The sequence below is a fragment of the Myxocyprinus asiaticus genome, chromosome 30 (genome assembly GCF_019703515.2).
Source record: "Myxocyprinus asiaticus isolate MX2 ecotype Aquarium Trade chromosome 30, UBuf_Myxa_2, whole genome shotgun sequence".
Classification (NCBI taxonomy): domain Eukaryota; kingdom Metazoa; phylum Chordata; class Actinopteri; order Cypriniformes; family Catostomidae; genus Myxocyprinus; species Myxocyprinus asiaticus.
Window position 1 is genome coordinate 37,044,499 of NC_059373.1, and position 22,762 is coordinate 37,067,260.

General features: G+C 37.7%; 1 protein-coding gene across 5 annotated transcripts in view; it reads left to right on the forward strand.

The window, feature by feature from the left end:
• Positions 1–22,762, forward strand: part of LOC127420755 (low-density lipoprotein receptor class A domain-containing protein 4-like) — a 144,000-nt gene that overhangs the window by 107,033 nt on the left and 14,205 nt on the right. The gene's annotated exons all lie outside the window — the stretch shown is intronic.

Below are 22,762 nucleotides of genomic sequence, written 5' to 3' on the forward strand. Positions count from 1 at the left end.
ATTTTAACCATTGTGAGGTAGAATTATTCTATTATTTGACTGTAACTGTTTCACTGGCACATCAATCGAATTTGGCTGTGGCGTATTAAACTATTCATTCAGGCCCCCCAAAATGCGACGTGTTTGTCTGAATCGCGTTTTTAAACAGTCTCAGCGATTGAAATATTAATACAAGTGAGTGCTGATGATGACTCGGGCGTCTGGGAGTGTTATGAACAGAACTCAATGCATCTGTTATTGAAAATGGCTTGTGTTTCTGTGGGGGCTGCGCACATATTCCTTTAACTCTATCACTTCTGTGTTTCCACAAAAATACACCTCTATACTTGACTAGACGCACATATTCCCACCGTTATTGTAAAATGTAAGCACATTTTACTTTAGTATTCTTGTTACATGCGAACTACATGCACGTAATATGTAATGTTCCTACAATTGGTAATATTTGACATAGACACTGTATTGTAAAGTGTTAGCAAATATCTCTGTGCTGCTGGTGTTATTGCTGAGAATTGGTCCACTGCGGTCTGAAGCGGGCAGGCAGTCGGTCAACTCTTCCCCTACTTCAGTCCAGACCGTCTTACTCAAGTTCGGCTAAGATTCTGGGCTGTCTGAATCTACAGAGGACAAAAGGGCCCGTTATATTCAGCACTGGCTATTTCTGCCTCAAATGGGATGAATTATTAAAAGAAAACCTTTCGTATAATAGAATTGGCCCTCTTCTTAAGGGCCCCTGGTAGACAGCGGTGATGTCATAGCCCAGAAACTTTTCATCTGCTCTTGAACTTGAATTAGTTTGTGTTCTGTTAGATGTATGACGCATGTGTAATGTCCCTCGGCTATGATGATGACTACACTAGGGAGAACTAGGGAAAAGAGAGGAAAGAGTTTGTGTATTTCAACAGGAAACTGAGACGCAAAAGAAACTAGATTTTGTAAATGGGGGAATCTCATGAAAACATGTCCAGGTCATATTTCACCACAAAACTAAAATAATGCAGTATATTTAAAGGACTGTTAAGCTGTTTTAATATTGTGACATTATTTTCATTACAATTAAGCATTTTTTAAGATGTTTAAGATTTTGTGTAAATATTATTTATTATTTTTTAAATCCTATTTTGTGTGCATTTTTTAAAATTATTATTTAAATGCATTTTTTAAAATTATTATTTAAATCAGCATTAATTAAAAGCAGTGCAACAAATACAACCATGATGTCTAATAATCACTGTTCAATGAAAAAAAGGAAATGTAATAAAATTACATAAATACTCAGACCAGCTCGACTGGCACCAACAGTCATTCATGCGATTATCTAATCAGCCAATCGTGTGGCAGCTGTGTGTAAAATCATGCAGATACGGGTCAGGAGCTTCAGTTAATGTTCATATCAACCATCAGAATTGGGGGAAAAAAAAATTGATCTCAGTGATTTGGACTCTCAGAGAAGTAAGTTTGGAGCAGAAGAAATAGAAATAAACCTTGTGTAAATTGTCGGCTTTACGCTAAGCTAAAATGCTATTTCTAGCCATTTTACATGCACGTTACCAGGCTAAGGATTAGGGATGGGCCATGGTGGTTGACTAGTCGTACAACAATTGTCTAGTCGATTAGTGGGGTCGACTACTAACATTAATATTTTTAGTGATGGTGTTTTTTTTTTTTTTTCGTTTTTTTTTGTGGATTTTTCCCCTTTTTCACCCAGTTTGGATGCCCAATTCCCAGTGCGCTTTTAAGTCCTCGTGGTGGCATAGTGATTCGCCTCAATCTGGGTGGTGGAGGATGAATCCCAGTTGCCTCCGTGTATGAGACCATCAAACCGCGCATCTTATCACGTGGCTTGTTGAGCGCGTTGCCACATAGACATAGCACGTGTGGTGGTTTCACGCCACCCACCGCGGCATCCGCGCTCAACTCACCACGTGCCCCAGGAGACCTGGCTGAAGTCACTCAGCACACCCTGGGATTCGAACTAGCGAACTAGCGAACTCCAGGGGTGGTAGCCAGTGTCTTTTACCACTGAGCTACCCAGGCCCCCAGTGATGGTGGTTTTAATGGCAGATGCAATTCTCAAATTAATTGAGAGACGCAACTTCTCGGAGAGTGTTTTTGTGTGATTATTGCTCGCTGTGCTTAATGGTGAATAACAGTTAGCAGAGTAAAACCGTCTGCATGAAGTTTAATCTCTTTAATTCTTAAAGTTTAGTCCTTTTTTTATGAACCGCTGCTGTTTCAGCCATCAAAGCGGCATATAATCAACAATACATTTCAAGACGATCACTGTCAGATGTTAAATCCTCTGCTTTGAGTAATGTTCCCGTATTTGTGAGGTGTTGTGAAGAGATTACTGATTCTGTCTGACACTGCTTAAATAAATAGTTGCAGTACAAAAGGTTTAAATTTAAGGATGACGTGAGCTAGATGTTGCGTAGCCGCAATCTTGCAGTTCTGCACTTTTGAATGTGCAGCGAGGATCGACCTGATGCACTCTTGTAATCATTCTGCGTTCAAGATGCACATAAGTGGTTTTGTGCCGCTCTGTATCTTATGTCTTACTTTTCTTACTTTGATAGTTTTGTGCAATAAGATGTTATAGTTATTTAGCCTATTTATTTGAAATTATTTTGAAGTGCTATTCTTAGCGTCCGTATATATCCCTCTGAAAGGTGTCTGATCGGGGTCAAGTGAACATAATGGAGCCTAAGTAAATGAGAATGAAAATTTTTAGTTTTGCACATCCTAAAGATATTTTCCTTATAAGTGCATGTCTGTGTTAGCAGCACGTGAGTGTGTTGAGTGCATTTTTGGGTTTGCGTGTTTGTGCTGTGGCATTTGGGACGGGCCTTTCAGACAGGGGAATGCCTGGTGACTTGGCACTCAGATTCTACTGCAGTGCTGGCTGCATTCAGGGCTACTACAGAAAGACTGGGAAACTGGGGGAGCCTTTGACACACACACACACACACACACACACACACACACTTGCTAAGGACACACCATTCAGGGCCCAGCTCGCCAAACTTTGATAAAATAATCAGTGCTATATTAACTTAAAGGTGTGTTGACCCAAATAATGATCATTTATATCGTCATTTATTCTATTGATGTTCCAAAACTGCATGGCATTCTGTCGTGGGACACAAAAGAATCATAGGTATTTTAATTTTTGGTGTGGACTATCACTTTAAGCATTGCCTCACCTCAAATGCATACCTAGCAAGCAGTTTAATGAGTCTCCTATCCTGTTGTCTTTTCCAGGACTAGCCCCATTTTTGCATTGTTCTGTTTGCTGTTTTAGGTGCAGTCCACGTCTGAGGTTTTGCGAGCCAAAGGCTGCTTATCTTATCTAACAAAGGCCTTGCAGTATACAGCTATTTCAAGTGAAAACAGAAGCCAGCTATTAATAGAGCGTCGTGTGGAACGGCACTGTTGAGCGCTGGCATACAGTAGCTAGCTGTGCTGCATACAAGGAGCAATAGCTAACCGTTGCGTTATTCTTTCTGCAGTCTTCCTCTAGCACACAAATGGCTGCTCAATCAGGGTTAGTGTAATCCATTTTCAATGGGGCAGCAGCCAAAGCCAAGCATCAGAATGGAGAAACAGGATATTGGACTGGCATTTGGCTCCTCAATGCACTGCAGCTCATTTGTAACGAATATGCAGGGGACAAAAACACCATCCTCGTCAATATCTGATCACAGCATCAGTTTGGCACCTTTTGATTTTCCACTGGCGGGCCAAGGCTTGGCCCAGGCGAGAAGGTCGAGTGTGTATTGTAAGAGGGCAGAGGTTCTGTCTGTGTTGTTAACTATTTATTACAGATGTGCCCTGTATAAATCTGGTATTAAAAGTTTAGCGTGTGAGGGTGGTGTTTTTTTGTTTGTTTTTTTAACTCTTTGATTTAAAGTGTTATTACGTTTAGAGCTGTTTTCTGATTTTTGTGTGTGTTTATGGTTTGGAGCATAGTATTTCAACCTTAAACTAAAGCTTTTGCCCTCTACTGCTCAAGAATAGTTATAGACCAAAACATATCAGCTAGGCCCAATTAATTGGCCAATATTTGGCCATTTTGACAGTATCGGCGTCAGCTGACAAAACATGCCCTCTTGGCCGGTTGAAAAAAGTATTAGTTCCCAAAAGTCTACAGAAAGCCTTGTCAATGGATAATGCGCAATTTACCACATAGTCTCATGACATTGCATTGTACTTAATGCGAGAAAGCGAAATCATAATATATCATACTACTTGGCAGTTACGAAAAGTTACGACTTTTATTCCCAAAGAGACCAACCAATTAACAAACAGAATTTAAAATGGATACAATACAGGTATCAAATTTAAGCTAGCCTCCAATCCAACACTTTGTTTTCAGATGTTTCTTTTTTAAAGCAAATTTGGTTACTCATTCCATATTTATTTATGTAATACACATGACTATTGAATGTCAATAATCATCTCATTCCAAACCCTGATGTTTCCTTCTTCCATGGTACACAAAAGTTATTTTCCTATTATTACACGGCTCTCTGGCATACTCGATTCTGATTGGTCAATGGCGCCATCCAGCAGTCGGATATTGCTCTTTAACAACTGCACATCCGGGGTATAGACGTATCAGATTGCTCATCCGGGTTCTGCGCGCCGCCTCTCCTGCTTCTCGGCTCACTGTGCGATCTCTACAATTAAGCTAATAAAATATTTCAACTAGTGGTGGGTGATATGATGATACTGTATATATGGCGAAATAAAGTGTCAATCGACAGAGATTTTTTAATATTGTGGTATGTAAATATCCATGTGCGCAGCATGACTGTATCTATCAGTGGGCACGCTTAACGTGAAACTGAAACTAGGCTTGGAGCGGGGATTGAATTCGCCGGTTATTTGCACGCGCTGGTTTAACAGCAGATTCACGGAAGAAATTCAGGTAACGCCTACAAACTCGTGGCTGATTCTTTGCAATTCTGATTTTGCGGGCCGGTTCTGAGCGCTCTACAGCGGAAGATGCAGAAGTCAGCCATGATCTGACTGACATACTCTGCTGTAGGGATGCACCGATACCACTTTTTCTCTTCCGATTCTGATATCAGAAATCTCAGTATCGGCCGATCCCGATCCGATATCAGTGTTGTTTTTTTTGCATAATCAGTTTAGAATATCTTTACATTATCGTGTGGAACTAATAGGGAGTACTCTTTAATAAGTAAAGAAACACAAACCTCTAACTACACATTATTTCAATATAAATGTGTTTCTTAATAAACTATACTTTATTATTAACTAGTATACTGGATAATGTTGCAGCAAAATTAACAGTAATTCCAGTCTTCAAGTCTTCAGTAGAAAATAAGTTTTTATTTTTTTTATTTATTTTTTTTTTCTTGTATCTGGACTTAAAGGATTCAGATCTCTTTTTTGTGTTTAATTTATTTGTAAGATATCAGCTCACTTTTCATTCACACAGTTATTTTTTGGAACCCATTAACCTTAAATATTATAATAATTTGTAAACAAATGATAATAATAATATTATAATAGTAATATATAGTAATATATCTCAATCGTGCACCTTTAAATTTTAAACCCTCACGTTTTTATTATGACATTCTGAACTCTCCAGGAAGTCCTGTATGTGTCTGTTTGTAGGCAAGTTCACAGTTTAATTAGCTTCTTGTTCAAATTCTGGTAAAATGCACCTCCGGTGCCATTCTAAATGCATATTATAAGTGAACCGAGCTATTGAGCATCTACATCGGAGCTGCTGTTCTTGAGTAGCGCTCAAATATCGCGCATCATGTGAAGGCTAAAAATAGCCGCAAGTGTGTGTGTAAACAGAGCAGTGCCATTCAGTAACGTGCTGGCGCTGCACGTGCATATTATAGATTTACTTATTAAACATAGCCTTTTGTGATTCACAGAGCTATCACACATCTTCAAGTGGCTTTGAATAAAATGCACGAGTCATATGAACTACTTTAATGGTGTTTTTATGTTCTTTTATTTCATTTTTGGAGCTTGACAGTAACGAACATGACTAACACACAATATCGGATTTGGATCGGGCTCGTCGGACCGATACCCGATCCGTTTAAAAGCTTCAGTATCGGAGCCGATACTGATCTAGGTATCAGATCGGTGCATCCCTACTCTGCTGGGACAGCATTACTGTGATCCAGACACCTGGATCATCTCTTTAACATGCCGAGGTGCGCATGACTACAACGCACATCTGTACGTTCTCATCATTTGATTAATTTTTGATGATGCGATCAAAAGAAATTTAAGAAAATGAAGGGGAGCTTGTTATTAAAACAGGTGCGGCATCTGGTTCACAAAAGCCGACACAGATTAGAAAAATTTAATCTGCAAACTGTTGCGTTACGATAATCACTTGTGGTAATATAAACAGTCTGTTTTAACACCTTAAAATGAAGCACAATAAAGAATATTATGGGGGGGCCTCGGTAGCTCAGCGAGTATTGACGCTGACTACCACCTCTGGAGTCGTGAGTTTGAATCCAGGGCGTGCTGAGTGACTCCAGCCAGGTCTCCTAAGCAACCAAATTGGCCCGGTTGCTAGGGAGGGTAGAGTCACATGGGGTAACCTCCTCGTGGTCGCTATAATGTGGTTCGCTCTCGGTGGGGCGAGTGGTGAGTTGTGCGTGGATGCCGCGGAGAATAGCGTGAAGCCTCCTTACGTGCTACATCTCCGCAGATGCAGAGGCAACTGAGATTCGTCCTCCGCCATCCGGATTGAGGCGAGTCACTACGCCACCATGAGGACTTAGTGTGCATTGGGAATTGGGCATTCCAAACTGGGGAGAAAAGGGGAGAAAAAAAACAAAACAATAAATATATCTTTTAACTTTTTTTTAAATAGCAAGCACCTCGCGATCATTTTTTGATTGTAAAGTGTGTGAGATGTGTTAGTTTAACGATATTAACCATCATAGAAGAATTTACTTGCTGCTAACCATTTGATGACTTTTAATTTGACATGGAGGAAAAGAAAAGAAACAAAAGTAGACAAGAGGGTCTTGTTGAGGAAATTAAAAGGAAAAAGTTCTCCTTGGGAAGCTTGATAATTATATCACGTTGGAAATTAAGAGGCGAGAAACTGGGAAAGGGTGGCGATGCTGTCTCCACTGTGCCCAACTCCGATAGGGATGTGGATGGGGGGTGAAAAAGAAAGTCTTAGCTTTCTAATGTTATACAGTTGAAGTCAGAAGTTTACATACACTTAGGTTAAAGTCATTAAAACTAATTTTTTAGCCACTCCACAGATTTAGTATTAGCAAGCTATAGTTTTGCCAAGTCATTTAAGACATCTAATTTGTGCAAGACACGAGTTATTTTTCCAACAATTGTTTACAGACAGATTGTTTCACTTTTAATTGACTATATCACAATTCCAGTGGGTCAGAAGTTTACATACATTAAGTTAACTGTGCCTTTAAGCATCTTGGAAAATTCTAGAAAATGATGTCAGGCCTTTAGACAATTAGACAATTAGTTCTGATAGGTGGTGTACTGAATTGGAGGTGTACCTGTGGATTTATTTATACCTTCAAAATCATGGGAAAATCAAAAGAAATCAGCCAAAACCTCAGAAAAAAAATTGTGGACCTCCACAAGTTGGTTCATCCTTGGGAGCAATTTCCAAACGCCTGAAGGTGCCGAAAGATGCGCTCTGCATTAATTCAGACTTTTTTTTTAATCTTATTTATAATTATTTATTTATTTTTGTTGCAAGAAGTGTTTATAAATATATTTTACATTTATTTTCTACAAGACGTGTTATTTTCGTTATGTATTTTTAACTAACATTATGTAATATTTTCTACGTTTATAATAATACTGGTCAACAACATATCAAACTGAAATGTGGCATAATGTGAAATCGAGTATTATGGTAAGGTTGATTTAAAACTGAGTGTTTATTTTATTTCTAACTTTGTCAAGTTCTAAATAAAGTGAAAATTATAAAAGAGGAAGTAGTTTTCATTCAGAAAGTATTTATTTCACTGACTAGATTTTCCAAAAATAGCCATTACAATATGGTTATTTATTATGTTAACCGATTTTTAGTGGTTTTCCAGAAAAAATTACTATATTGCGATTATATATCGTTAACATGATATAAAATTACTCATATAGTGATATAAGATTTCGGTCATATCGCCACCCCAATTTTCAACTCAAATCAATGTTTCATGTGCCTTTATTTATTTATTTGGCAAGCAGTCTTGTAATAGGCTGAATAACGAGGAGTCAGACGGTCATTTCCTCAAAACAAACACCAACAGAACTCTGATGCAAATTAGAGGTTGATTTCAGATGTTCAGCGAATTCTTGCTTCTCAAATTACATAATTTCAACGCAAATCAGTATTTTATGTCCATATATTTATTTATTTGGTTAGTAGCTGTGTAATGAGGGGTATGATGTACAGTCAACCGGTTGTTATCACACAATAAACCCCTTCAGGGTGATGCAAGACCCCGTGCTTTGCGTCGGGGTCCTGATCCCCCTGTCGGGGGGTTTATTGTGCGATAACAACCGGCTGACTGTACATTATCCCATACTTAAAATCATGGTTAGGTTTAGGTTTGGGTTAGAGGTTAAACTTGGGGGAAAAAATTGTCATAACATAACAATCTGTCTTTAGTTTGTTTTTGTTTTTTTCTTCATGGAAGTAAAAGTTGTGCGTTTTTGTATGAGCCAACTCATGCGATTTCTTATGATTTTGCCATGTTGCACTATTATTCCGACTTGTTATTAGACGGTAGACCAGGTTGACAATTCTCAATTATTTTAGTGAATATTGAGACAAGTGTTTACTTCTTTAATTTTATAAAGGCAAAACGCAGTGGTTTTTTGTACATTGCAATGAAACAACGTTATCATTAAAGTACTAATTATTAAAAATACTATTTTATCTATTATATATTTCCAAGGCATGTTTTTTAATCCAAGCAAGGCCTCTTTGTTTAGTTGAACATCCATCACGTATCGAACGTAACAGATTGGCCAAACTGATACGTATTGTTATGTCACAACATTGCTATTGCCCATATTTTAAATCTATACTGTGTTGCCATGTGTTTTGCTCCAATGCTCCAGTCTTGAATTTTACATGGTGAAATAAGGCATCAAAACTATTGTGTCAAGTGTGTGAACACACTGGACGGTCAGTAATTGCCTGCTTAGAGAGGTGTCACTCAAACAACCCCGTTGGATCTAGCACTCTATCCAATACAATATGCATGTTGTGCTGCACCATTCCTCTCCAGCACAGCTTTAGGGTAGGCTCATGGTCACACCCCTGCCCCCGTAACCCCAGGCAGGGCAATCAAAACCAGACTTTACAGGCCCACCACGGCCATTACACAGCTCCATCTAATAATCTAATGCACCTAATGCATAAACTCAGGGGGCGTGTGTGTGCGCGTCTGTAAGCGAGTGTGTTGAGGTCACGCCGGAGGTCAGCTGTCACCCCCTTCCGCTAATCTTTGTATGGCCTGCTCCTGCTCTGAGGAGGGCGTGTGCCCGCTGGGTGTCATGTCAGATGGGTTTTAAGGCACAAAGGGGGAGGGTATGCCTGCTGAGGGGTAAGTAGATTTGTCTTTTACAACACTACTAAAATGAAACGCACTAAAAGGCACCATTCCATGTCCGTTTGATTATTAAATATCCTCAAGAGCTACTCCACTAGATAAGGACGCTGTGCTGATGAAATGCGTTGCTTGGACCACTACTTAAAACGTGCTACTGTAACTTGCAGTGTTGGGTAAGCAACTCTGAAACTGTAGCTTCTCAAGCTACATGATTCTCATCTTTAAACCAATTAATCGCACATTTTAATGGGTTAATGGGGTAATTTTCATTAAGCAGGGTTAGGGTTAAGCCTAATCTTCTGGTGTTTTCCAGCGGACTTTTTTTTAATAAAAGTATCATATGGGCAGATTCAATTCATATCAAACTTTATTAGCAAGAGAAACTAAAGTGTACATTGCCAATGCATTATTAGACACTATAAATACAGATATAAATCATATTGAAGGCTTAAGTTTAATTTGCTGATTTTAATTTTAAGTTTAAAATCTCAAAACTATTATTTTCTCTGGCTTCCGCTCAGTCTCTACAAGTATACCTGTCTGCAGCTCGCTGAGCATCCAGGTCCTTCTCAGTCTCTCTCTCGGGCGGTTTGACTTTTGACACTGGTTCAGATGAAAGTGAGTGAGCATTTTTGCCGATGACTCAGCAGCTTGCCCGTATCTCTCGCAAGCCTGGTTCACAGCTTGCGGGATAAGTTTTCATTCTCCATACAGTTAATCCACTCATGTGTTTATTAGGGGTTTAACGGTTCAAATTGCTCATGGTTTGGTTTGTATCACGGTTTTAGGGTCACGGTTTTGGTATGGTTCAGTATTTGCTATGTTCAGAAAAAAATATATATTCAAAATCCAAAGAATACTCTATTTGGTAAACACTTCAACAGGTTTGCCCTTAACAAAAATCATGGTTTTACAACAGTTACCACAGTTTAATCATGGTATTTGTAGTAAAATCATAATAACAACAAAATCAACATGGTTACTGTCATGGTTACAATATATAGTAAAATCATGATTACTATATGAAAACTGCAGTATTACTGTTAAAAAACCAAGGTTAATTGTATCAAAAACATGATTTCTGTTCAGATGGTTACTTCTGGTTGATGGTTACTATAATATTACTATAGTAAAACCATGATTAATTTTCATCAGGGTCCTTAACTAAAAAAAAAAAAAAATTATTTCTCTAATTACTGAATCAACATTTAAAATTAATACCAGGCAGAGCTTGTTTATCTACAGAGCCATACAGGTGCATTAGCAGAGGTTGTTACTGTGCCTGTTTATTTGACTCTGTTTCTTTCACCAAACCTTGTGCTCCAAATGCGTCATTAAACTTGAGGTGAAACGTGGTGCCAATGCTTACCGAACCGTGGGTGGCAAACCATACGGTTCAGTTTTTTGCCAAGAGCCATTACACCCCTAGTGTTTATTATGAACAGGACATGCGTCGCACGCAAAGAATAAGCGTGCACTGCTCCACACAATCAGTTTCTGTGCGGGGATGTGCAGTTGATCATACTACTTGGCAGCAATGAAAAGGTATGACTTTATTCCCAAAGAGACCAACCAATTAACAAACAGAATTTCAAATGGATACAATACAGGTATCAAATTTGAGCTAGCCTCCAATCCAACACTTTGTTACATCTTAAAACAAATTTGGTTACTTATTCCATATTTATTTATGTAATACAAATGACTGTAGAATGTCAATAATTTGAATCATCTCATTCCAAACCCTGATGTTTTCCTTCTTCCTTCGTACACAAAAGTTATTTTCCTGTTATTATAGGGCTCTCTGGCATACTCGATTCTGATTGGTCAGTGGTGCCATCCAGTGGTCAGATATTGCTCTTTAACAACCGTACATCCGAGGATTAAGACGTATCAGATCGCTCATCCAAGTTCAGCGAGCTGTCTCTCCTGCTTCTCGGCTCATGGTGCGATCTCTACAAGTCAGCAAACACAATATTTTCAACTCAAATCAGTGTTTCATGTGCATTTATTTATTTATTTGGCAAGTAGTCTTATAATAGGCTGAATAATGAGGAGTCAGATGGTCATTTCCTCAAAACAAACACCAACAGAACTCTGATGCAAATCGGAGGTTTATTTCAGTTGTTTAGCGATTTCTTCTCAAATTACATAATTTCAATCAATTCAATATTTTATGTCCATGTATTTATTTATTTGGTTAGTAGCCATGCAATAAGGGGTATAATGTACAGTCAGCCAGTTGTTATCACAAAATAAACCCCTTCAGGGTGATACAAGACCCCGTGTTTATTATGAATGGGACATATATTAATCGCAGAAATTAACGTGTTAAATTTCCCACCTCTAGTAATAATACAGATAAACTTGGCTTTTGAAAAAGTATTTAGCTACACTAAAAGCTACACACAAAAAGTAACTTAGCTACTTAAAGCTGAAGTTTGTAATTTCTGCGACATTTGAAAAAATAAATATTGTTTTCAAACAGATTTTCCAAACACTCCCCCGGCCTTCCATTGGTTGGTCAAACAGATAGTCCCCTCCCAAACTCATCCCATTGGTTGGGCCAATGTTGCTGTGTCGGGTTGGTTGGAATGCTCAAACAATAAAGCAGTGTTTTGATATTAACACAGAATTTTTCAGGGGAATCGGCCTACAAATTACTTGTCTCTGCATACTATGCTGGGAATGATAAAACATTTATTTTAACATTGAAAGATGCACTTCAGAAGTCACTTCAGCTTTGTCTTTTTAAATATGTAACAAATTATATTATTTATAAGATGATATAATTTATAATTTAATCAGAGAGGTGTTTTGGCACAAAACTTGATTGATGAACAATGAATGGACAGTCTCAATTAGGATGACCGCATTAAACTAAGACACAGTTATACTAAATGCAACTAAAAAGCTGGAATACACTTTTAATTTATTTAACTAACTTAGAGTCAAACGCAGTAACAGAGCATTTCATTAAAAAGAAGGAATTGGAATGGGTGAATTGTTTTTTTGTAATTGGGTCGTGTACATGAACCATCTGAAAAAACTGAAATTAATCTGACTTTACAATGGCACATAAAAGAGAGAGGAAAGTTTAAGGGAGCGTGTTTCATTATTGCCTCAGCTCACTTGTTTGTAGAGCTATGTGTGCATTTATAATGTGATGTTAATAACAGTTATATAGTGGTTTTTGTTTTCTGCACTCCAGCCTGACCTCATGAAAATTACAAGACTGTAGGGACATTTTTTTTTAAATAATATTACATGGTTCATTAAACTCATCATGGCAGTTCTGAGGTTAAATGTTGAAGTAAATGTTCTCCTAAACAGATGAGGTTAATGCTCTATTGACTTTTAAATCAACAAAACCTAACCCTAAACCTAAAGAGACAAAACATACAACTGCTGAAGCAAACACCTAATTTTGTGGTGCTTCGATGACATTGTGGTGCTTCGGCTTATGTGTCCACTCACGTGCTCTTCAGGACTTGTACCCTGGTCCTTTGCATCGCATGTGCAACGTTCTATCAATTGAGCTACCGTGCAATTTGAATGCACTCGAACAAGCTTGTCAGTGTAGGTATAGTAAAGTGATTCTATGAGACCAAAATGGGAAAAGCTATACTGTTTTGAAAACAGCTCAACTACTGCCACGCTACTGAAAATGTAAAAGTTAGCTGAATCACTACTTGTACCCAAAAATGAAAATTGTGATTATTTACTCGCCCTCACACAGCCTCAGTCCCCATTTCACTTCAAAAAAAATGTATCTTGTATTCCATAGAAGAAAGTAAAGTCATATGGGTTTGGAACAAGTAAATGATGACAGAATTTAAATTTTTTGGGTGAACTACCCATTTAATTACTCCCCAACACTCATGACTGGATAGCCTAGAACCCAGCCTCTCTTTGTTTGTTTGTTTGTTTGAGCCGGGTAATTTCACCGCAGTATTCCGGGTGTCTTTAGAAGGGCGGAAAGGGGGCCAGTTCCTGGAGTGTTTGCGCAGGGGTGTCACCCTCTGCCAGCGATGAGCTTTGCCCTCTGACAGCAGCAGCTGAGCCTCACCCTGCAGCACTCAGCCAGCCTTGACATTGGCCATGGTCCTCTCCTTTGTGTCTGGCCCCCACACACACCCTCTGGGACTCTCCAGAGGAGTCTCGGAGGAGATTGGTAGTTGTGCAGGGGGGTTTGCATGCCCTGCGGGGAAGGGGGGTTTGTGTGTTCACATGGGTCTGGCAGAGTCATATATATGGACCGACCCCATGCATGTATTCATGCTGTCTGATGGGGGTGCACTGATAATGGATAGAGTTTAAGAGTGCACGTCAGTCGCTTGTGTTTGGCTTTTGTGTAACCGGAGGACCAGACTTGTGTCCGATGTCAGCCCGTTTGTTTGTTTTCTTTTTTCTTTTTCTTCTTGAGAGAGGTCATTTCCTATAGGCAGTAACACACCACAGAAAAAAATGTGTGTGGTTTTTCAGTAACCGATACCGATATCTACAGAGCAGAGTGGTCGATGGTAGGGCTGGGTATTAATACAGATTTCCTGATTTGATTTGATTTGATTCGATTCCGATTCACATGCCCTCGATTGAATTGGACTCCAATTGCGATATGATTTGATTCGATTCTGATTCATTTGGGTATATATCAGTTGTAATGTCTATTTTGCTTACATATGAAAGAGATTCTCTCCCAGCTTATGCTGTAAATTATACTGGGAACCTTCAAACTTTTAAAGAAATAAAAAAATTAACAACAGGGCCCAAACCATGAAGTTCAATTGCTTTTTATTAAACAGATGTAACAGACTAATCAACTGAACCAAACAGAACTAAATTTTAAAGGAAAAGTTCACTCAAAAATGATAATTCTCTCATCATTTAATCACCCTTATTTCATCTCAAACTTGAATGACTTTCTTTCTTCTGCAGAACAGAAACTTGGTTATTGTGATGGAGAAATTATGTGAACATATCCATATAATGCAAGTCAACACTTTGACGCTCCAAAAAAAGACTTACAGGCAGCATTAAGGTAATCCATACGACTCGAGTGGTTTAATCCATGTCTTTTGAAGCGATACAATAGGTTTTGGGTGAGAAACAAAGAAATGAAAAAGGAAGATATCGAAATATCTTTGAATGCGTTCCGCAGAAGAAAGTCATAAGAGTTTGAGAAGACAAAAGGTGAGCAAATTATGAGAGAACTATTGTTTTTTGGGTGAACTATTCCTTTAAGGTACAAGATCGATCTTGGAATTTAAAGAATTGATTTCGAGATCTTTCAAATGAAGATTATGATTAATCGGAAAATCAATATATTTACCCAGTCCTAGTTGATGGCCATTATCATTATGACATATATATTTTTATGATGGTAAATGACACACAAAATTTCAGAAATAAAATAAAGAATTTTAGTTTTAGATGAACTACAGAATGTCACACTGCTGATAATGCTTGAAATTTAAATTAAATTAAAAAAAAATGATTGCATGAAATTCTTAATCAATCATCAATTGAAGGTTGATTAAGAATTTCAGGCAGGGCAAAAACCATTTAATTTCAAGCAGTTTCAGCAATGTCCTGCAGTGTGACATTCTGTAGTCCATCCAAAACTATTTCAAACTATTCAACTATTTCTCAAAAATGTTCCAATTTTTCTATATTGACACAATTTTGTTGATTCAAAAATACGTTCACAGACCTGTTATATGCACAACTTATTTTACACTAATTTCACAAAAATATGTGATTTGAATGGGAAATGTGACTTAGCCATTGAGAAAGCTGTTTAGAAACTGATACAAGCAGGAACTAATGCCAGTGATGATGCCGCTGATGCAGGTTGTCTCAAAATGTACAAATGGCCCTATTAATCATCTTCGCCGTTATACCAGTCTACCACTAGTTCTAACTCTAGTTTTAGTTTAAGAGTAAATGGAATGAGCACTGTTTTTGTTTGTGCCCATTTTGCATCTTCCGTCAATGAAATCTGCACTTTTAGTGTGCAAAATTGAAGCACTTAATGTGCAAAAAAATGTGTAGTTGTTAATGTGTAAAATTTTCTGGTAAGTGTAAAGCAAGCAGGCCTTTATTGTCCAACATAAAAGCAGAGCATGTAAGAAAAGGCTTGTCTGTTTCATGCCATAGTTTATAGAAATATTATATATAATATTTTTTTTTTTTCATGCAGACTAGGGCTGGGCGATATATTGAATATTAACAATATAATCGAGATAATTTTGACAAAGTAAAATTGACCAATATCGTGAATATCGCGATGATTTGAATGTGCTCTCATTTAGCCATTAAGGTTCATAAAGAGCGCATCAGTACAATAATTTAAGGATCCTTCAGGATCACAATGAATCAAAATAACATCAAAATGGCGAGTTGGTCATATGTGATTATTAAACCACAAAAGGCTGTGATTTAAAGACATTTAATCACGGTCTGTGTGTGATTCAGAACAAACCGGTGACGCTCTGAACTGTGCACACATGGTGGTGCTCTCAGATCAGTTCATGTGCATTGTGAAATCAAAGTAATGCAGTTTCAGACATTAGTAACAGTTACAAGTTATTATACAAATCTACAAACGGCACCGTATAACAGAAAAGGAGGAGATTACAGCGTTTCAGGAAATGACGTGTCCCAGTAATAATTTAGTATTATGCAATGTTCAACTGGGGTTTCACAAATAAGTCAGTGAAGTAGCTTTGCACACCTTGTTCATTCACAAAAATGTATTAGTAAAAACATTTGATGGTAAATAATGCTTTTTATTAAGCTACTAGGTATCACTGTATATGAAATATAAATATAAAAGTGCATATCAATGAAAATGATTGAATTTCATTCTCCCTTAGGTTTATTTATTGAAAACTAATTATTCGATTTTTATTTAATGCCTTTAAAATATTTAATCTACTTGGCTACAGTGACTGTTTGGATGAAATTATGGTTCCTCTGATAAAAATAAAAAAAAAATACACTTTTGAGCCATTTTAGGACATACATAATTATCAAGATATATATCGAATATCGTCAATAGGCTGAAAAATATCGAGATATAATTTTTTAAGACATATCGCCCAGCCCTTATGCAGACACAGACGAGGAAATCAGATTTAAAAATGCACTGTGTGGTTTTCAAAACAGTCGCGGCAGAATGCAGACCTATCTAAAGCAGTGTTGCTGTTTAGCTTTTACCCAGGAATGTAAACAATTTGTCTGCATAACACACACAACGTCTGGCCTCCCTTCCGCTGACTGTTTTTTGTGGTAAAATGGTGCATTTGTGCTCTGGGTGAGAGAGAGACGCGGGCGAGCAGACAGCAAACACAACAGTCAGATCAGACGTGATGTTATCAGACATTGTGTCTCGCACCCATCCCTTCTCATCAAGCATGCATGCACTGGGTTCTGCTTCCAGACATCACCCCTCCTGCTTCCTGCTCTCGGGGTTCAAAGGTCACAAGGTCACCGTGGTAACTTCGCCTCACTCTCATTCTTTGTGTCTGTCCTCATGCAGTGCAGTCTGCCTAATTTAAATATAAAAACAATCTTCTTTCCACTGGCAATGGCATGGAAAATAACTCAGTTTTCAACTGGGGATCAGATGTTTTATTTTGTTGAAACATAGAAGAATATTTTAACCATCATTTTTATATATATATATATATATATATATATATATATATATATATATATATATATATATATATATATATTTGGGGTGTACATTTAGCCAAGCACAAGATGTGATGTTGTTTAGGTGAGCCTACATTTGTACTTTGTGGGGGTTTTTGTGTTGTCTTTGCAGCCATTTTACTTTCAACATGTAGCCATTTTTCAGGCTTATGATGGTGTTTTATAATAACTCAATATTTGAGTATTTTCTCTGAAACTGCTTAAAAGAGTCTGTGTTTTTATATATGCAGTTGAAGTCAGAAGTTTACATACACCTTAGCCAAATACATTTAAATTCAGTTTTTCACAATTTGTGACATTTAATCGTAGAAAACATTCCCTGTCTTAGGTCAGTTGTGAAATGTCAGAATAATAGTAGAGAGAATTATTTATTTCAGCTTTTATTTATTTCATCACATTCCCAGTGGGTCAGAAGTTTATATACACTTTGTTAGTATTTGGTAGCATTGCCTTTAAATTGTTTAACTTGGGTCAAACATTTTGGGTAGCCTTCCACAAGCTTCACACTATAAGTTGCTGGAATTTTGGCCCATTCCTCCAGACAGAACTGGTGTAACTGAGTCAGGTTTGTAGGCCTCCTTGCTCACACACGCTTTTTCAGTTCTGCCCACAAATTCTATATCTGATTGAGGTCAGGGCTTTGTGATGGCCACTCCAATACCTTGACTTTGTTGTCCTTAAGCCATTTTGCCACAACTTTGCCACAACTTTTGTCCCCATGTGCACTTGCAAACTGTAGTCTGGCTTTTTTATGGCGGTTTTGGAGCAGTGGCTTCCTTGCTGAGCAGCCTTTCAGGTTATGTCGATATAGGACTCGTTTTACTGTGGATATAGATACTTGTCTACCTGTTTCCTCCAGCATCTTCACAAGGTCCTTTACTGTTGTTCTGGGATAGATCTGCACTTTTTGCACCAAACTATGTTCCTCTCTAGGAGACAGAATGCGTCTCCTTCCTGAGCGTATGATGGCTGCGTGGTCCCATTGTGTTTATACTTGCATACTATTGTTTGTACAGATGAACGTGGTACCTTAAGGCATTTGGAAATTACTCCCAAGGATGAACCAGACATGTGGAGGTCCACAATTCTTTTTCTGAGGTCTTGGCTGATTTCTTTTGATTTTCCCATGATGTCAAGCAAAGAGGCACTGAGTTTGAAGGTAGATCTTAAAATACATCCACAGATACACCTCCAATTGGCTAATTGTCTAAAGGCTTGACATCATTTTCTGGAATTTTTCAAGCTGCTTATAGGCACAATTGTAAATGTTGTTTAGTTGTTAGTGTATGTAAACTTCTGACACACTGGAATTGTGATATAATCAGTTAAAAGTGAAACAATCTGTCTGTAAACAATTGTTGGAAAAATTACTCATGTCATGAACAAAGTAGATGTCCTAAATGACTTGCCAAAACTATAGTTTGCTAAAATGAAATCTGTGGAGTGGTTAAAGAATGAGTTTTATAAACAGCACTATTAACACACACAAACACAAACACACACACACACACTAACATATATATATATATATATATATATATGTGTGTGTATATATATATGTGTGTGTATATATATATCAATTAGCTCATGTTTTGGTTGACAGGCTTCAGTCCTTTCGACATATATGATGGTGTTGGCATTTACACTCATTTACATTTACGAGAGAGAGAAAAACAAAATTACTTTTAAGCGGCTCTTCAGCATGAAACCAATCTAACGGTGCCATTTTTAGGGTGTGTCGCCAGTGTTAGGTTTCAACACATTCAAAATATATATATAGGATATTAAAATGAATAAATGTCTTCATTAGTATTTTTCACCCCTCATTTATTTTAGATACAGTTCCTATATATTATAATTTACACAGGGCAAATATACTATTTATTAAATCTACTTTTATTGGAAAACCAGACTTTTAAATATTACATTTTATAAATGCAACGACTGGAATTGTTCGATTGAAGGGGGAACTAATCTGTGAATCCTGAACAAAACAGTTTGGTGAATACATGTTTACACATTAGCTTTCACTCAGCTGACAACAATGAAAGTAGCTACGTGGTTAGCTAGTTAGCTATAAGCTTGTTGTCATGGAGAGTAAAAGATGGACTTTATTTACTTTCCAGCATTGTGTCTCACCAACTAGGCAACAGTGAAGCGTGAAATCAACACTCACCACACACAAACCACCACCGCACCGTTGTCTGCTGAGCTGCAAAAAGATGCTCTGATGTTTACCTTTCAATCTGCTGCATTACTGACTGCACTGACAAACTATAGCTGGCTAACAGCAAACATATATGATAAACATGAGTGACATGGTTGTCAGGGACAGGGTTAATGTTATATTAGTTATATAAAATGATGGGGTTATTTTGTATTAACTTTCCAGTATGTATTTCACAAACTAGTTAGCAATATAATGAGAAGAGATCGCTCAAATCCACACCGTTTAACTCCGCCCTGTCTGCAGTGCCACGTCAGCTTAGAGTCAGCTCTGTAAACAATGGAGTCGGGGCACGCTCTGCTGGACAAACTATGCTATGACACCAATTCTAAAGTATTGTTTTTTGCATTATATGTTCTGAAAAATAGTTTTCATATCGGCGCATATCGGTAAAATATACGGCGATACCGATATATCAGTGAAAGGCTAATATCGGCAGACTGATATATCGGTCGGGCACTAGTTACAAACATTATATAGCAGCATTTTAAACCATCGCTGGCTTTATTGTTGTGTGACAGGTGACTGATACTGGGGGAGGGATGTGGCCTGACCCTGATTTAAAAGTCTGTCGGGGATCTGATTATGTCGGTCACCACTTTCTGCATCTGACCCCAAACAGAGAGAATGGGGCTGCATAATTTTATTTATTTATTAAAATCAAAACAACAGTTGGCCTGTTGGTAAAAAAAAAAATTACCCCCAGTCCCCCATTATTATTAAATATAGTTATGTATTAGATGCGCTTTGGGGGTAGGAATCAGATTTGTGCTTACCACATTGCAAACACCTCAGTCACATGTAATGCTGCCTGTTATATTAGATATAAACAAGGTCCATAATTAACACTAAATTAACGTTCATGCACGTAAACATCTCTCGTGATTTGAAGATAAAAATATCTTGTGTTTTTCCTCTGGGAAATTTGCATCTGGAAATTCATGTGGTGAATTATATGAGGAATTGGCCTTGCATTAAACTACAAAAAAGAAAATATGAGGAACCAATTCACCATGCTTCAGCTTCACATTTTTGTAACTCGTGGCGTTTCACCAAGAGACAAAGACTGGCTCATCCCATACTGTATACTGTATGATGCTGCAAGTGACAGAATGACTTGCAATGTTTGTTACTAACATGCGAGGGAAAAACAGCTAAATAATTCCATTATAGGGACATAAAAAAGAAGCAAAATGCAGATTTTGCTCGCTCCAAAAGTGGAACAATATTCAGCACTGCTCAATGGATAGAGCGGGAGAGCGCAGAGCAGGTGCGTTTACTCACAGACCGGTCTCACCCAGCCAGTGCACATCATTATAAACATACTCATGAACCTGTGAAAAGCAGTGCGCAGATCGAGAAACCCATTTGAATGTGGCACAGAATTGTCTGTTGAAACACTCCATGTGTTGGCGATTAAACTTGTTTAAAACCGTATTAAACAGCTTCGCCATTCTAGAAGTCTCTGACAAAAACAAAAAAAAATAGAAGGCTTTTCAATCCACACATCCACACAAACCTTAATAAAAATTACCATGGATTCACCCTAGTAACACTGACTGTATTAACTGTGGTATTTTGGCAGAAATAGTTTCTAAATGTATTTAGCCTACAGTTTTTAATTAAAAAAATGCCATAGTTTAATGTAGAAACCATAGTTACCAATACCATCCATGATAGTGAAGAGCAATGAATGGTTTTATGAGTTGCCATGGTTTTACTACAAATACCATTGTAAAACTAGGGATACTATGGAAGAACTATGTTAAGTTTTTATAATTATTGTGGATCAAGTTATCAGTTTTCCTTCAGAAATTCCAAGAGATGACTGTACTTGAATCAGTAGGAGCCTGATGAAAGGAATCTGTAAAGGGGACCCAACTTAGTCCTACTGTCAGTATATTTTAATTTTGCCCTGTATAAATTAGGTGTTCATTTTTTTCACATATGTTACTGTTGTTAATGTCATAATTTACATATGCATCCCAAACTCAAAATCAATGCTTTACAGTCAAAGTCCCTTTCAAGGCAAGTCAGTCCACTCAGTGGCCATTTTTCCTTTTCTACATCTGTTGGCCACTACAGTTTCTCCCATTCATTTTAATAGCAGTGGCCTGTCTCTGTTAAATAGTCTCTGTTGCTGTCAAATGTGCATTTCAGTGCACAAAATATGCAATATTATTGGCAATTACGTGGGTAACACCAAATCAGGTGTTGGTGCCACTTTTTTAGCTGGCCCTTGAGAAATTTAGTTTGATACCCCTGATCTAGTGTGTCAGTGTTCAGACAGGATGGGTCTTACCTTCACGTCTCATATTACAGCCGTCAGAGTAGTCACATGCTTAACCCATCTTAATCATCATGATGTTGACTTGATGTTCACCGTTGGTTCGCCGACACTCTCTGCACTGTTTAGAAGACACTCTCCTGCCAAGACTAAAGCAAGCGAGGCTTAGCAGCGCTCGTTCTTTAGGTTTCCCTCTGTGATAATTTCCATTATCTTTTTGGAAGAGTTTGTCTGGGGTTTGGCAGGGTGACACATGCATGTTTGAGAGCTATTTTCTCTGCGTCACTTGTGTCTGTTGTAAGAGCCACTGAACCATTTGCTCTCCAGTCGGTAATGTTGTTCGGTCCATGGAGAGCAGATAAAGAAAATGGAGGAAAAGAGCCTTCAAAATGGGGGTGACTACACCAATTTAATCTTTTAATCCAAAATTAATTGTTTTAGCAGCTGAGGTTTTGATGTAAGTTCAGTTAAAAATACACTGCCAGCTAAATGTCTGTCTTTGTGTTGTATCTGTTTTTATTTCCTATTTAATTTTCTGCAACACATCAACCATTTTCCATATTTTGTTTATTTCTGTCACATCCTGTGAATCAAATAGTGGCTCTAATAATGGAATTTTAATGTTTGTTTCTTTTTTGCTCTGTTCCAAAACTTTCTGTGTTGCCTACTCAGACAGCATTTTAAGGCATCATAACCACACTTCCAAGGCAGAGCCTGTTCCAAAAGGTAGGCGGCAATGTTATGATGCCTTTTTAGTTTTGGTCAAATTTTAAACCAGGATCATATGCATCCCTTACAGTGAAGGCATCCCCAGGATGCATTGCTACAAGCTTAGTGAAAAAATACATTCAAGATGGTGGACGGAGTTAAGAGAAATGTCAGCTATACATTTTTAAAGTAAAACTA